Source organism: Bubalus kerabau, chromosome 5 (genome assembly GCF_029407905.1).
Source record: "Bubalus kerabau isolate K-KA32 ecotype Philippines breed swamp buffalo chromosome 5, PCC_UOA_SB_1v2, whole genome shotgun sequence".
Lineage (NCBI taxonomy): Eukaryota > Metazoa > Chordata > Mammalia > Artiodactyla > Bovidae > Bubalus > Bubalus kerabau.
In genome coordinates, this window is record NC_073628.1 from 16340466 (window position 1) to 16354104 (window position 13639).

General features: G+C 46.0%; 1 pseudogene; it reads left to right on the forward strand.

The window, feature by feature from the left end:
• Nucleotides 1–10437: 10437 nt before the first annotated feature.
• On the forward strand, nucleotides 10438–10552 carry LOC129654410 (uncharacterized; annotated as a pseudogene).
• Nucleotides 10553–13639: the final 3087 nt, after the last annotated feature.

Below are 13639 nucleotides of genomic sequence, written 5' to 3' on the forward strand. Positions count from 1 at the left end.
GTGCAGGTACGATGGGGTCTTGGGTACCACATCCTCCAGGGTGTCTCCTCCGCCGACCAGGTGGCCCCGCCTTCCTTCTCTTAGAGGATGCGCGGTGGAAGAGGACCAGAGGGGATTTAGAGGAAACACGCGGGACCACGCCTCCTCACCCTTTCCTAGTAGGAGGAAGACTTTTGCCAGGAGGTGTCAGGGGGTGGGGCCCATGGCAGAGGGGCGGGGCCCTGGGGGAGGGGATATGGGAGGAACCAGGAGTTTCAGAGAGTAAAAACCAGATGCAAGCTGGACTGGCAAAGGGTGGAAAGAAGAGGCCCCCATCCTCTGCTTTGACTGATTTCGTTCAGCAACCTCTAGAGCTTATGTTTTATGTATTTATGTGTGTGTGTTTCTGCAACCTTCTGAACTGAGCCTGCCCTTGCCATGGCAGCTTAAACTTACAGGAGCGTCCGTAGAAGAGATGTGCGCGTCCCTCCACCGTCCCTCTCCTTCCCTCTCTCCCCTCTTCTCCCTCCCTCTTTCTGCCCCCTCTCCCCCTCTTCTCTGCCCTCCCTTTTCTGTTTCTCATGGTCCCTTATTCTTTCTTCCTTTCATTTTTCCTTCTCCTCCGTGGGAAAAATAATTGATCAGCTGACAGATCTGGGTCAAGCTGGCAGGGGCTGCTGTGCCTCATGTGGGCTTGCCTGGGAGAGGGGGGAGGGGGGGGTCTGTCCTCCCAGGTCACAGGAGCCCTGCTGATAGACTGCAATGGTTGGGGGGGCGGGGGGGAACCAAGGAACCAGTGCAGAGTTCATGTCCATAAGGTCGGCTGGGATCCCACTGAAGGCAGCGTCCTCAGCTGTTGCGTGTCTGATACCCCAGGGTTCCACATCCCTTTTCCCTTTGCCTCTTTCCTGCTTCTGTTCCACTTGTACCCCCTACTTGTTCCAGTTTCTTCCCTCATCTTTCTGCTTGCCCCTCCTTTTCTCTTCCTTCCCAAACCAAGACAGGAGATCACAGAATCTCCCCCACTTAAGTCGTATTAGAGAGATGGCCTTTTGTTTATTTGCAAGAAGAAAAACAGAAACTCTGCCAGAAGAGCTCTGTAAGTCATTTGCAAACTGCAAAACAAACCAACAGCGCTTCACATTTCCATTGCTGAGAAAAGAGTATTTCAAGAGAGACTGTCAAGCTGAGAAACCAAATATTGGAAAACACATTCTTCAGCTCTGTTACTAACGACATCTTAGGTTACTAAATTTGATTTTTTTTTTTGGCTTCTTGAAGAGTATTGCCCTTTACAGTAATAAAGGACTGTTCTAAAGATGGACTGGTTTTGGCTTCAGTAGCTCATTCAAATTCACTCTCCAGAGGTGCCTCCTTGGCTTCATCTTGGTGGTGTCACCAAAATCCAATTCAACACAGACTAGATCTAGTTGTTTACTTGTGCATTGGTTCAATCACCTGGCGAGTGTTTATTGAGTTCCTATTACGTTCCCTGCATTGTTGTAGGTGCTGGGAATATATCAGTGACCAAACCAACTAGAGTACAATTCCCAGATTTGATTTGATTTGTCATCTTTTTTAATCACGTTGGGAAGAACCAGCAGGAATATCAGAAGTAGGGGTGGCGGGGTGCTGGGTGGCATAGTCTTTTGCACAGTTGCTTGTGCACATTACGACGGGTGGCAAGAGCACACCAATCCTGGAGGCTTGTTTTTAGATCGGGAGCATGGGGGAGCAAGCGCAGCCAGGCTCTGGGTTCATCGAGTCAGAGGTGCTACCTCTGTTGCTCCATTGTGACTCCTGGCGGGAAGGGCTCAGGGGTGTGTGATTCTCCCTCCCTTGGCACATGGACAGCAAAAGCTGCTGTGAGGTGCTGGCTTGGTGACCACTGGCTCTTGTCATTTTCATTCAAGTTATTGGTTGGTTCTTGGCACCACTGCCACCCTTGCCAGCGGCCTGTCCAACACCTTCGTACCCTGCCTTCTGCAGAGAACTGGATGGCCAAAGACAGCAAGGGGTGGCGGTGCTTACGCAGGCAGGGTGGGGTTTGCTGAGGCAACTGATCAGGGTGAGACAAGTTCAGTTCATGGGACCCCGAGGGTTTCCTATTTTAGGGTGGACTTAAGATGACCTCCTTTCTGAGAACCCTTTCTTTGCTACCTACTCGTGTGCTCAGTCATGCACTGAGCCCACCAGTCTTTTCTGTTCATGGGAATTTCCAGGCCAGAATACGGGAGTGGGTTGCCATTTCCTTCTCTGCTACCCACTCATCACACCCTGATTTAGGGTTCCTAGAATGACAGACAAGCGTCATCATTCATTTGTTCTCTGATGCTATAACTGTGGTTGGGACATAGCCTTTTTTCAGTCGTCAGCTTGTGTTTTCAGCTGCATGCACCCAAAGAGAATGGAGCTTCCCTTCTGCTCACAGTGTGTGTTGTGGTTGCCCTCTGAACACTTTAGAGGGGTTACTCACCTGGCTGCTTCTGTCTGCATTTCCATAGTGCGGGTGACTCTTCTTAGCATTTCCCCTGTAGAAGTACAGGTAAGTGCCTTTCTCATGGATCCATGATTCTTCAAGTCAAGCAACCTGGAGCAATCTGCCTCTACTGTTAGGAGGTCCTCATGCAACTGGTGCAATGTGCCCTTGTTTGCAATACTCCCATTTTCTAAGCCAATGGTCCTCAAATTTGTTCTACCATGGAATCACCTGAGGAGCTTTATAAAAATGCCAATGCTTGGACCCCATCCCAGAACACTTACATCAGCATCTCTTTGTGACATGTTCTGATATTTTCCAGCGCTCTCTAAGAGGTTCCAACCTATGGCCAGGTTTGAAAGCCATACCTCTTTGGTTATCAGAAAACATTCTCCAACCTGGGATAAGGCACATCCCTTCTAGGAGCCTCTGTCACTTCATCTCTAAAATTAAGCGGTTAGACTCAAAGATTTTCCAGTTTCACGTCCCACATTTTGCAATTCTGCAAATAGCCTTTCTGAGTCTAGTACTTGAAAGGTAGTGGTGCTAGGAGAAAATATTCAGAAGCAGTGTCTGTTTGCAGGAAACTAAGAATATAAACAGCCACAGACGGGCGACCACAGTCGGAACATGTGAGTGGTGTGTGTGCACACAAACAGTGCACACTGTATCATACACACTATCACGTACCCACACATGCCTGTGTTTCTCGTCTAGAAGGCATCCTTCAGGTGGGAGGGAAGGACGAATGAGCCACAGCATTTCAGGTAGGGGGACTCAGGAATGAGAATGATCGATCTCATAGGAGAAGTTCCGGAGCCTTGGAATGTGTGAATGTGGGTCAAGAATGGATGTGTTGGAGCCTGATTTAGCGCAAGCTATGTGATGGTGGGTCTTGGCAGAAGCTCCATTCATAAGTGTGAAGATTTCCATCTCTCTCTCCTGGCCTCCACTCCCCCTCACTCCCCAGGAACCGGCTACCCAGCCTGCTGCTTCCATCTCTCTCCTTCTCACCGGCAACAAAGGCTCCGTGCTCAGAACCCCAATGGCAGTTTGGCAGCTACTGTGTTAGGCTGAGGGAGGCTGGCTCTTGCCTCCCAGCCAGGTCAGACCCTGCAGCGCAGGCAGGAGGGAAAGCATGCCTGTTTTGATGGAGTCAGCAGGTGCAGGCAGCACAGGGGGAGCAGAGCTACCGTGCAGATTTGTGCCAAGTACAGTCCCTGGGTAACTCATGAAGTGTTTCCACTGCTGTGTCAGCCAGGCAGAGTCACAACCAGCTCAGGCCCAGAGAGACTTTCATGATGGTTTATTTCAATCCCTCTGTTGGAGCTCTAACATCCCAGTGGTCAGCTGCAGTGGTCCCCTCACCTCTATCTCCAATGTAGGGGAACTTGCCTCTCTCCAGAGCTACTGCATCTGACTGATCAGGAAGACAGGGAGACAAAGGAGAAGAATCTGTCCTCTTATTGATTCCAGCCCCTTGTTCTCGATCTGGAGAGGAAACAACATAGTCGTTGGATGGTCTGGGTCCAAGCTTTGGCTCTGCCGCTTTCTAGGCTGAAACTTTTGGCGATTTAATCAACCTCTGAGGGCAATTCAGTTCCCTCTTGTACAAAACAGAGCTAATTCTGAGACTTAGGTTTAAGGCTGGTGTAAGGATTACATAAGTTACTGCAGAGAAAGTGCTCAGAACACTGCCTGGCACACAGTAAGCTCTCAATAAATATCACCTATAGTATTACGAGTGCTTGCTAATACTACTGCCCACAGGACGAGACTGGTTTTTCTTCGACATGACTTTTCTTCAAATATTTGAAAACACGATTCCCTCCCCTTCTCCCTAAGTTAAATATTCCAAGCTTTTCTCCTGTTTTCTGTATCATCATTCATAGAAAGCATGCCCATGGCCCTTTCCTAAAATTATTCTGGTTATGCTGTTTTCTTTTTAAGGTAAATCTCTTCCCCGTGTGCTTTGAGTATTATAGAATGTAGCCTCACCTGATTCTAAATCCAGATAAAATGAAATCGCTGCTCTCTGGAAAGGCATGAGCCGGGGGTGCCAGCCTCTCTCCAAACCCTTTGTCCTCTGGTTCCCTGAATTCCCAGGGCTTTGCTGCAGCTTCCTCCTGGTAAGTGTGTGCCTGCTCCCTCTACTGATGGCTGTCCTGTCCACCTGGCAAAAACTTGCTATGATTCAAGACAGAACTCCTGGCTCAGCGTCTCTCCAAAGCTCATACTGCCTCCTTTTCTGCCCTCCACGGCTCTGGTGCTTCCTTCGGTCTTTGCATCTATTGCGAGTTTGTGTGGTTCCCTGCTGACACCTCTGTCTCTGTCAGTGGACAGTGAGCTCCGGGAGGTCTGGGACTGCCTGTGTGCCAGCGCACCTAGCCTAGTACCTGGCACACAGCTGATCAGTGTTTATGGATAAAACAAAAGGGGGAGAGAAAGAGACAGAGAAGTGTCCTTAGGTTTATCAGGAGCCAGAGAACCCTGTAGAATCTGGGCAAGCTATAATTAACCCTTCCTTCTCCGATGACTGTGTCATACTGTTCACACAACAACCTGACCTTGGAACTTGCCCTTTTCTGAAGTCTGTTTATCAGATTCAACTCATCTCGTCCTCTGACAAGACCTCTTTTAGACTCTGAATATGAAACTACACACATCAGTCACCCCTGCTGGCGATCACCAGCCATAAACTAGATGTTATAGGTACACAGGTAGCGGAAATGAGCTCTCATTCTTCCTGGCTAAACTCACCCAAGAGCAGGAATTGGTCCCTCTAGAGGTCAGCTGGTCAGAAGCCTGGAGGAGGGGGCTGCTCTCTGAGGTGGCATCAGAGGGCAAGGGAAACTCAGACCTAAGACAAGAGGAGAGTGACTAGTGGGTTTTCTTTATCCAGAGAAGGTGAAGAGGTAAGTGCTTCTTACTCACTTCTTCAAACCTACTCTGCCTCCTCCTTTGCCACTCCCTACCCCGGGGGCATTTGACTGTCTTCTAAACAGCCAGAGACCTGACCCAGGCACAGCAAGATTAATTGACAGCCTTTTTTCTCAGTGCAATTGGTGATGCACAGACATCTGTAGTTCAATAAGCCGTTTTGTCAATTCTGAAAACAAGAATAATCGTTTTATATTTCTCTTTCCTTCCTCCCTTAAAACTTCTTAACAGAAGGATTTGAATGCCTTATCACCACTTTTTCATCACTTTCTGGCACTGCTGAAGCCTTGTCCAAGGCTAAAATAGTTTAATCATCAAGTCTAGAAACTTTTCACAGACTTTCTAGAGTTGTGGGAGGTACCTTGGAATTTGCCTGGTCTCCCACCTGAATAATGTTGGATAATTCCTGGGTCCAGCTCCAGGACCCCCAGAGAGCAGATGCTGTCTGAGTTGTGGTCCTGGTTCTGGCTGTCTATCCGAATCACCTGTGGAGATTGTTAGAAGCCCACGTTCAACTCACAAAAAAATCTCAGTATATGGATCAGAATGGGGTGAGGACATCTCTACTTTGAAACACTTAGGACTTTCAGTGCAGATACAGCTGAGAATAACTGACACCAGCCCCCATTTCAGAGTAGATAAACTCTGCAAGAAAGTACTACTCAGTATAAATTCTACCCTTTCTCTTTATACACAGTGTTCTAAATTTGTTCAGGACAGCAGTATGCTTGTTTATAAATGCACCTCTGAGATTTGCTTAGAGCCAAGGAGTCATGCCATGCAAGTCAGGCCAATGGAAAGCAGGCAGAAGTTTCCCGGGTGACAGTTAAGGGTTGTACTCAAGAAGCCTGTGCTTTGTGAACCCTACCATTCCTACATCTTTTCTTAACTGAGAGCCTGGCTTACTATCCGGGGGCCCAGGAATCAACCTGCAAACAGAAAGGCAAAAAAAAAATGAAAAAAAACAAAACAAAACACTTATAACCAGAATGGCAAAACAGAAACTCTTAGGTTGAACTAAATGAATTTGCTGTTTGAGTTAATCAAAGATAGTTGAATAGAAACAATTTCACATGGCTCCGTCTAACAGAAGGACCCCCAAGTTCAAGATAACATAGCAGTCATGCCAGCTGTGCAATATGTATTTCCACACTTATTATTTATGGAAAATATTTCCATATAATTAGGATTCCATTACTTGTAGCTGAATACAATCCTAGTAAATCTACATGGAGCAAAAATGTGCCTCTTTCTGACTTATGCCAGTTCAGTTCAGTTCAGTCACTCAGTTGTGTCCGACTCTTTGCAACCCCATGAATCACAGCACACCAGGCCTTTCTGTCCATCACCAACTCCCGGAGTTTACTCAAACTCATGTCCATCAAGTCAGTGATGCCATCCAGCCATCTCATCCTCTGTCGTCCCCTTTTCCTCCTGCCCCCAGTTCCTCCCAGCATCAGAGTCTTTTCCAATGAGTCAACTCTTCACATGAGGTGGCCAAAGTATTGGAGTTTCAGCTTCAGCATCATTCCTTCCAAAGAAATCCCAGGGCTGATCTCCTTCAGAATGGACTGGTTGGATCTCCTTGCAGTCCAAGGGACTCTCAAGAGTCTTCTCCAACACCACAGTTCAAAAGCATCAATTCTTCGGCACTCACAGTCCAACTCTCACATCCATACATGACCACAGGAAAAACCATAACCTTGACTAAACGGACCTTTGTTGGCAAAGTAATATCTCTGCTTTTCAGTATACTATCTAGGTTGGTCATAACTTTCCTTCCAAGGAGTAAGCATCTTTTAATTTCATGGCTGCAGTCACCATCTACAGTGATTTTGGAGCCCCAAAAAATAAAGTCTGACACTGTTTCCACTGTTACCCCATCTATTTCCCATGAAGTGATGGGACTAGATGCCATGATCTTCGTTTTCTGAATGTTGAGCTTTAAGCCAACTTTTTCACTCTCCTCTTTCACTTTCATCAAGAGGCTTTTTAGTTTCTCTTCACTTTCTGCCATAAGGCTGTTGTCATCTGCATATCTGAGGTTATTGATATTTCTCCCGGCAATCTTGATTCCAGCTTGTGCTTCTTCCAGCCCAGCGCTTCTCATGATGTACTCTGCATAGAAGTTAAATAAGCAGGGTGACAATATACAGCCTTGACGTACTTGAGTTAGAGCCACTCAAAGTACCAGTAATATTGTGCGATCCAATTTCCTTCTAAGAGAAGACTGTGATGGACTCTAGTTATCTTGACATTCTTAGTTCCTTATCACCATTATCATGTATAACTTCTAAACCACTAATCATTGTGATCGCTATCTTCTAAGCATGTTCCAGTTTGATGATGATTCACTAAAAGACATTACCAGACAGATTGTTCCTGCTGTAGTTTGATTGGCAAAGTGGGGAGTGGGTTATTGCCTACTACACTTTGGACTTTATACATCAGACCACTTTATTATTACACTCATTTCTTTTCTTGTTCAGATATTCCACTCTATTGCTCATTGAAGTTGCACTCATTCCCCTGTCTAAATTGCTGTTATTCACGACCTCTCCCATCCTTGCTTTTATGTGTTTGAAATTTCATTGCATGTGGGTCCATTATTTAAATCCACTGAGGCTATTTTTGTATTCTGATGAGCTGTCACCATTAGTTTCCTGTCATTTCCAAGTGATATAAACTTTCATGTCCACATCGCCAAGGTGAATGATTAAAAAACAGCAAAATCATAGATTCAAGAGTATAGCGGAGTTCTTACATTTTTATTTCAACTACTCCAGAGTGATTTATTCAGACCCTACTGTGTGCTGGCCATAAACAATACGTCCTAGTTCTCACATTCAGTCAAGAAAAACAATTCAAGACAACGTGGTAAGTGTTGGCATGAAAGCAAGTCTTGCTTGCCATGGCCACATCGAGATTTTTCAGGTCAGAGAACTCTTCTAGAAGGAAGAGATGCTAAAGCTGAGACACAAGTGTTGCTAGATTCAACCAAGTAAGAGGAGAGAGAAGTATTACAAGCAAAGGAATCGGCATATGCCAAATCCTAGAAACAGGAGAGCATGGCAGGAATTTAGGAATCTGGTACCAATCTGGCTAGACTGAGTGTGTTTGTGTAGTTTCCTGGGATAAAGTGGGGGTGGAGGCAGCTTGCAGGTAGAAAGACAAGGGGTGCAGTTAGAGAAGTAGTCACAAGTCACACCTTGAGTGGCTTTATGGTTCTTGTTAAAGATTTTATTCTGAGGGAAGGAAGGGTTGTATGCCAGAAAGCAGCATGATTAAGCTTGCAGTGTTAATTGATAAATAACATTATTTAGGTTACTTAAAAATGTTAGAATGTTACTCCAGTTGCAGTGTGGGAATGAATTAAAAGACTAGACGATGTGGCAGCCAAGCAGGCATGAGTTAACCAGGTGAGACTGACAGAGACAAGGAGATGTGGGTATTCAAGCATCATGGACTTAGAGCAGGAGTCCCCAACCCCCAAGGCCACTGACAGCTACCTGTCCAAGGTCCATGGCTGGTCAGGAACTGGCTGCACAGCAGGAGGTGAGTGATGGGAGAGACAGCAAAGCTTCATCTGCAGTTCCCCATTGCTCTGCATAGCTTACATTGCTGCCTGAAATATACTGCCCCCCATCTATGGGAAACTTGTCTTCCACAAAACCAGTGTCAGTGCCAAAAATGTGGGGACTCTGCTGACTTAAAGGATAGGACCTGGAGATGGAGAGGAAAAACAATGATGCACGAGAAAGCAAAATGGAAGAGGACTTCTCATATCTGGGTAAATAGGACACAGGCAGGTTTTAGGGAGAGTGTGATGAAAGCAATTTGGGTCTCGATGGTTTTATTAGTGTACACAGAGCTCTCTGATATGAAGTTAGCTGGATGAATCTGGAACTCTGGAAGATACCTGAGCTTGAACAAAGAGGGTCTTTGACACAGACTCAATGAATTACCCAGGAAGGGAGATGATGAGAAATGGGGCAGACAACCAGGATTTAAGGATCAGGAAGGGAAGAGATCTTGGGAAAACAATTGACAAGTAGTGGCCAGAGCATGAGAGAAAAACCAGGAGAGTGTGATGACATTGGGGTTAGAGGATGTGTGTTTGGGGCAGGCAGGAGCCTTAGCCACCACATCAATATTGCTGAGGATCAACTAAGATCAGACTTAGAGGCAAGAATATCTTCTATTCTCTTGGGAAAACAGTCTTTGAGGGTGGAGCCATAGTGTAGGGATCAAGTGGGATGAGAATAAAACATGTGGATGATTATTTAAATTTTTTTTTTTAAGGGAGATAAAGTTGTGACACCCATGGGAGTTGTAGTTGGAGAGAAGTTTGTTGCTTTTGGAAAACAGGGAAGACAGATCTGAATGCTGGTGGGCAGGGCTGGAAAAGGGAGGGTGGAGGGGAGATAGGAGGTGGTTACCCAGGTGAGGGCCCTGGAGGAATGTGGGGCTGGGTGGGCAAATCTTGAGCACAGGAAGAAAAATGGGACTTGCAGAGAAGGAAAAAAAACAGCATTACTATTAAAAGTAAGGGAGGAACCACATATTTGAAAATATCCATGACCTTTGGGTTCAGACAGAAATGACAACCACACAGTGAAAGTGATTTAAAGAAGATAGAAGTCTCTCTCTCTGGCTACAAAACCACCCCGCTGTGTACCTGGCTGGTGCAGTGTTCCCAGCCTCAGGGACACTCAGGGACCCCATGCTTCCCATGGTTTGGATCCAGTGTACAAGGTCTAAGAGGGCAGCATCCTTGTGCCAGGCCATGGGATGGAAGAGGAGAAAGAATAAGGGGCAGAATGCACACACAGACTGTCTCCCAAGGATGCTCCCTCCCTTGAGGCCGTCACAGAATGTCCTTCCTCACAAGCCCTGGGCCAGGGCTTAGTCACTCGGGCACACTGAGATGCAAGGCAGTGTGGGCAGGGTACCATCCACTCTGGAGGACCATATGCCCAGGCAAACTCAGGGGCCCATGACCATGGAAGAAGGGGAGGGTGAATATTAGGAGCCAATTCGTGTCTTATGAAAGGAGGAGGTTAAACATCCCTTGACAAGGATGGGAGGGGGCCCCATACAAGTGCATGGTTAAAGCCTTACCACTTACTCTGTGGCATCTAACCATGGGTTTGCAACATCTCTGGTCCTTAGGGAAATGCAAATACCATAATTGATACTACTTAATACCTATGAGGATGGTTATTAGTTTTTAAAAATGGTGACAATATAGAGAAACTGAATTGGAAACTTGTGCACTGCTGGTGGGAGAAGGTGATGGCACCCCACTCCAGTACTCTTGCCTGGAAAATCCCATGGATGGAGGAGCCGGGTAGGCTGCAGTCCATGGGGTTGCGAAGAGTCGGCACGACTGAGCGACTTCACTTTCATTTTTCACTTACATGCACTGGAGAAGGAAATGGCAACCCACTCCAGTGTTCTTGCCTGGAGAATCCCAGGGATGGGGGAGCCTGGTGGGCTGCTGTCTATGGGGTCGCACAGAGTCGGACACGACTGAAGGGACTTAGCAGCAGCAGCAGCAGTAGCAGCAGTTCTGGTGGGAAGGTAAAGTGGTACAGTCACTGTGGAAAATCAAAAAATCTTGGTTCCTCAAAAAATTAAAAATGGAATTACCATATGATCCAGCAGTTTCACTTCTAGGTGTATATACCCCCAAAATTTGAAAGAAGACACTCAAACAGATATTTGCTCGCCAATGTTCATAGCAGCATTATTCACATTAACCAAAAGCAGAAGAAACCCAAGTGCCTATCCAGGGAGGAATGGATAAGCAACATGTGGTCTGTACATACGATGAGAAGTCATTCAGCCTTATGGAAATGAGTGAGTTAAATTCTGACACAGGCTACAACATGGGTCCCCAGCCTCTGGGATCTAATGCCTGATGATCTGAGGTGGAGCTGAAGTGGAAATAAAGTGCATAATAAATGTAACGCTCTTGAATCAACCCCATACCAAGCCCCACCCCCAACTGGTCTGTGGAAAAATTGCTTTTCAACAAACACTTTCTCCTTGGTGCTAAAAAGGTTGGGGACCCCTGGACAACATGGAAAAACCTTGAAGACATTATGCCGAGTGAAATGCCAGACACAAAAAGACAAATGTTGTATGATGCAACTTCTATAAGGTACTTAGAACAGGAAATTCATAGGCAAAAAGTAGAATCGAAGTTACCAGGAGTGGGAATGGGGGTTTATTATTTCATGGGTACAGAGATTCTGTTAGGAAGATGAGAGTTCTGGGGACACAGATGGGGGTTATGATTGTACAACATCATGAAGGTTCTTAATGCCATGGAATCATACACTTAAAAGTGGTTGAAGTGGTAAATTTTATGTGTATTTTGCCACAATAAAGACAAATGGAAAAACGAGAGCTGATTAGCAGTCCGTGGTACTGTATGGATGCAGGTAAACTTTGAAACTTAGTGACAGGAAGTTGAAGAAGTTTGCACCTGATAGCTTATATTTTCTCTGAGTGTAATTCATGGAAGGTTTATGTGTGCACATCCATGTATGTAAGTTTCCTGTGTATGCCTATAACTGTATAGGCTGGCTATTTTTTTCCCCAGAAAGCAGAAAAGGACTGATAATAGTTGTGTGAATAATGACAGAGAGAACTGGCTATAGAATCAGAGGGATTCCACATAGTATTAATCACGCCTTTCCTCATGGCATTCTTTTTCCTCTGGATTTTAAAATGATTGTTATTATTATTGTTTTTACTGAAGCATCATTGACGTACAATATTATATGTTACAGGTGTACAGTATAGTGATTCATAATTTTTAAATGATATGCTCCATTTATGTTACTGTGAAATGTTAGCTTTGATCCTCTTTTCTCCAGATTTGTAAGATACGATATGATCTACTCTCACCGTCTTTTCCATCTCTTTCCCCATCATTGAGGAGATACACTAGACTTTCTCTCAAACACAGTCAAAACTCATCTCCAACTCAGTTCTCACATGAACTCTGTAAGGAATTACGGAGATAGAGTTTTGCGTTTACAGTTTGCAGAGCCCATCCATGTAAAATATATTTCTTGATCTCCACACCAATCAAAAACTTTTCTCATCGCAGTTCCACTGTTAACTCTGCCTTTAGAAACTGAGGGTTTTGTTTTGTTTTTTTTTTCCTTAAAGGCTTTATTTCCCTCAACTGTAAATGGGATATTTAAACTTTGTTGAAATGTAGTTTTCATGTTTATGTGGATTATCTTCTGAAATCCGTCTCTCCATTCATACTGAAAAAGTAAAGCCAGGGACCCTAGGAGGTTTCTGAACAGTGCACGTGTTCAGAAGGACCATGTGACTGTTTCTCCCCATGACGGCATGTGCACACCCCTCCCCTCCCCTCCTCCCCCAGTCTCTCACCACTGGCTTCCATTCTGTTTCTGACCTTCCCTTTGTCTCCAGTGCCAGCTCAGGCTGCCATCATTGCTCACAGGACTACTGTTGCCACTGAATGGGTCTCCTATACCAGTCTGCATCCCTCCATCTTGCCCATCACTGATTATCTTGCTACAAAAACAAATTTAGCCATTTGAGTGCTTTACTGAAAATCTCCATTAACTGCCTGCGGCTCTCAAGATAAAGCCCAAGTTCCTTAACTTGGCACAGGCAGCCCTTCCCCCTCTGCCCAGCCTGGGTCCAGGTCTGTCTCCCAGAGACCTTATCGTGCTACCCTCCAGCCCCACTGACCCAGACACTGACCCTGCACACTGACTTGGAAACTGACCCTGCACACTGACCCTGCACACTGATCTGGAAGCTGACGCCTTTCCACATCGCAGTGACCCTGCAAAGCTCTCGACCCAGGGATGTCCTTCCTGAGAGGTCAACACTGTGCAAGCCTGCACACACTTGTGCCAATGTTGAGAGGGGCAGACAGAAGACAGCCAGGAACAGAGTTTAAAAGGCTGGAAAAGAAGAACAAAGGGTTTTTGAGACCTGCTCAGATTCACCAATTCTACCCACAGAGTATCCCTCTTGGCAGTTTCCTTGTTAGGAGTCGGCCTTGTAGCCCAGGCATCCATTATGTCCGGTCCAATCTTGGTCCCTGAATCAGAACGTCTGGGGCTTTCCGAAAAGGCAGCTACCTGTGTCTGGAGAAGCCCCTCAGATGGGTGAGTCACCCTAAATGTTGAGAACCGCTGACATCAGGCAGTCGTGCAGCACAGGTGAGGAACTCTGATAGGA